The following is a 3687-nucleotide window of genomic DNA, read 5'->3' as shown; positions in this document are numbered from 1 at the left end:
TAAGATATGATATTTTTTGAGAGTTTTTAATTGTAATAAAAAAAATTAAATGTGATATTTTTTAAAAACTTTTAATTGTAAAAATTTAAAACTGAAAATTTAAATCGGTAAAATTAACTAGACCTATATAATTTGTATTTATTTCTTAGATGACCAGTAATAACGAATTCACCTTTGTTTTGCGACATGTTAATTACAAAGAATATGTCCAAATTAATACAATATGCCTTTATTTGTTTCATAAATTTTAGTACTGTAATATTTTCTCACACAAAAAATAAAATAAATTCGAATTTCTATTCAAAACTTATTAACTAAACATATGATGTATGAGTTAAGTGTAGGTTAGATGACCAGTAATAACGAATTCACCTTTGTTTTGCGACATGTTAATTACAAAGAATATGTCCAAATTAATACAATATGCCTTTATTTGTTTCATAAATTTTAGTACTGTAATATTTTCTCACACAAAAAATAAAATAAATTCGAATTTCTATTCAAAACTTATTAACTAAACATATGATGTATGAGTTAAGTGTAGGAGGGTTTCCAAAAAAAAAAAAAAAAAAAAAAAAAAAGAATATGTCCAAATTAATACAATATGCCTTTATTTGTTTCATAAATTTTAGTACTGTAATATTTTCTCACACAAAAAATAAAATAAATTCGAATTTCTATTCAAAACTTATTAACTAAACATATGATGTATAAGTTAAGGGTTTCAAAAAAAAAAAAAAAAAAAAAAAAAAAAAAAAAAAAACTTTGGACTGGCCATGGAAACCAGGAAGAGCTTTTACCAGTCAAATAATAAAGGACATGAATTGGAGAGAGGGTAGGGGCCTCGTCCATGTGTTACTGATAAATGGTGTCAGGCCTACGCACGTGTATATAACGAAGGCCTCTTTGTAAGCTTCAGCGTAAAATAAGGAGTCTTTGTATGACTAAAAACCAGGGCCGGCCAATGGCCCATGCAACGCTTACCGTGTGTTGTCGCGCTCTATTATTTGTGTACGGCCATGGCCGTACTCTTATTGCTTGTGAACATTAATTGAATGTTTTTTTTTTTCCTCTTAAAATTTCTTTCTTTTTGCTGTGCATTATTAACATTTAAGGCTTGGCCATTTGTTACCATAAATGCCTCCAAGGCTGCCTTGGATATCTTTACTTCCTTCAATATTTATCTTTTGATTGGTCAACATCATATTAAAAAAAGTGACTACTGACTAGCTAGCAGTGGAGTTGGATTAACTTTTGAGTTTTTTTTTTATTTTTATTTTTATTTTTTTTCTGATCTTGAATACAAGAATTTAGAATGAAATTCTGGCACCGTTAAAATTAGTGAAATTTGCATTGTGGGTTCCTAAATTTTTGAACTCTTAGCACTTATGTCATTATCTATGAACCCTTAAACTTTTGTAGGTCCATCTATCACTTTGATCAGTAACTACTCAAGTGTAAAAGTTTTGGGTCCACAACGCAGATTAACTTTCAAATGGAAGGACAGTTCTTTTTTTGTTTTTTTGTTTTTTTTGTTTCCGTTAATGGAAATTTCAAGATACAAATTAAAGATATTATTGCATTTATTTGTTTTCAGAAATGTGCCAAAAAATTAAAAAGTTTGGGAACTAACGATAACTTGTGAAAAAAGGAAACTAGTGTGACGTGGAAATCAAGCAATAAGTGTAATCCACAGCCTTTTTAAAAGCAAACAAATAGAGAAATATCTCTCAAGCAAGCTTTGTTAATTTGAAGGGTTTTTAGCATAATTATCCTATGAAATTATTACGGTTTAATAAATTATTTCTTAAATTTTTAATTTTAATAATTAACTCGCTAAATTTATAAAATTATTGTAATGTACCATATTTTACTAAATTTGTTTATTTTTTTATTAGATTTAAAGAATAAAAAGTTAAAAAATTAAAAATTTTGTGTTACATTTGAATTTAATGTGAGAGTTTTTCATTAAACGTGTTTTTTTATAATAATTTAACATAATTATTATCAAAATATGACATATTACAACAATTTTACAATTGAAAATGATAACTTTACGGAATCCATTAAACGTGTTTTTTTATAATAATTTAACATAATTATTATCAAAATATAACATATTACAACAATTTTACAATTGGAAATGATAACTTTACGAAATTAAAAATGAATAAGGCAAGTTGCTAAAACAATATAAGTTCAATAAATGTATAAAATACCCTAATTTTTATCCCTAAAGCCCATGTGTAATAACTGAACTCTCACATCAGGCTTTTAAAATGTAACTATGCCAGTTTGTCTAATTAATCACTAGTTATTAGGATATGTCAGAAGTAGAATGAACTTTCATCTTTGCATTTAAGTCGGCAACGCCAACTGTATACGTTCTTTAGTTGGGAGAGCAGACGGTCGTGTAACATTTTTGCTAATCTAACGGCCGTGTAACATTGATGATAATTTCGGAATTTCCAAAAAAGAAAAAAAAAAAAAAAGAGTGTAATATGAGGCTAGCCAATAGCCTTAATTCGAACTCTGAAAAAGTCATAACGATAGATACTTGGATAGTACGCATTCTTTATACACCCCAAAACAAAAAAGCCTCGATTCCATTATTGAGAGCGATAGTACAGGAAGCGAAACTGATAGATATTTATTAAGTGTGTACTGTTGACTCGTTTATTTCACCAACTTAAATTTTTAATTTTAAATTTTTATAATAAAAAATTTTTAAAAAAATATCACATCTTAACTCAAATTGAAAACTTAAATTTTTGAAGTGAACGAGATTTATGTAATCTAAGTCAATTTATCCAAAATTTATTTTGTAAATACTTAATAGTTATTTTGAAAAAAATATATATATTTTACTGATGTGGCACAGTTTATAATTGTTAAAATTTTATCGAGTTTCATTAGTTAGAAACTTCACTTGAATTTGATTGATTATTAAAAATAATTCATATCGATAAGATATTTTTTTCATACTTTATCACGTAATTTTATTTGTTTATTTTTAAGTGATGACTCGAATTTTTCAAGACAGACAAAGGGAATCTCGTCTGGAAAAAGAAAATGCCATGAGAATGAGTTTGGGTAGGATCTGCGGACGTTTTATAGATTAAGATAATATTTGGTATATGAATTCTGTTACAATATAAATTTGTGCTTTGATTCTGTTAATATTTTTCTCTTATTAAAAATTTAAATTTTTAAAGTCATAATTAATAACCTTAATTTGAACTTAATTTAAACTCATATAGTAAACAAGCCCTAAGTTGTGAAAATGCATGTAGCTAAATGGTGATTGCTTTTTTTTGTTTTTGTTTTTTTGTTTTTGTTTTTTGTTTTTTGTTTTTTTGCTAAACAAATGGTTCTTGCTTGGTAAAAAAAGGAACGTGTAAGAAATTTGAAAAAGAGAAAATTAAAAAAAAATAAAAGACGTCATAAATAAAGAGGAACAGAAACAGTTAGGTGTGTCTGTACTGTACCACACTAGAAATTATCTTTTGGGGTTCATGTCTTGTCTGGTAAAGATGCTTTATACAAGAAACAATACTCATCAGATTTATTATTTGTCGTTTATCGTTCTACTGAAACGCACCTAAACCATGAACATAATTTTCGCACTAGTTAATGAATTTAAAATTATAATTTAAAATTATTTTTAATTTATATATATTTTTTATA

Source organism: Morus notabilis, unplaced genomic scaffold (assembly GCF_000414095.1).
Source record: "Morus notabilis unplaced genomic scaffold, ASM41409v2 Scaffold1293, whole genome shotgun sequence".
Classification (NCBI taxonomy): Eukaryota; Viridiplantae; Streptophyta; class Magnoliopsida; order Rosales; family Moraceae; genus Morus; species Morus notabilis.
This window is presented reverse-complemented; position numbering follows the sequence as displayed.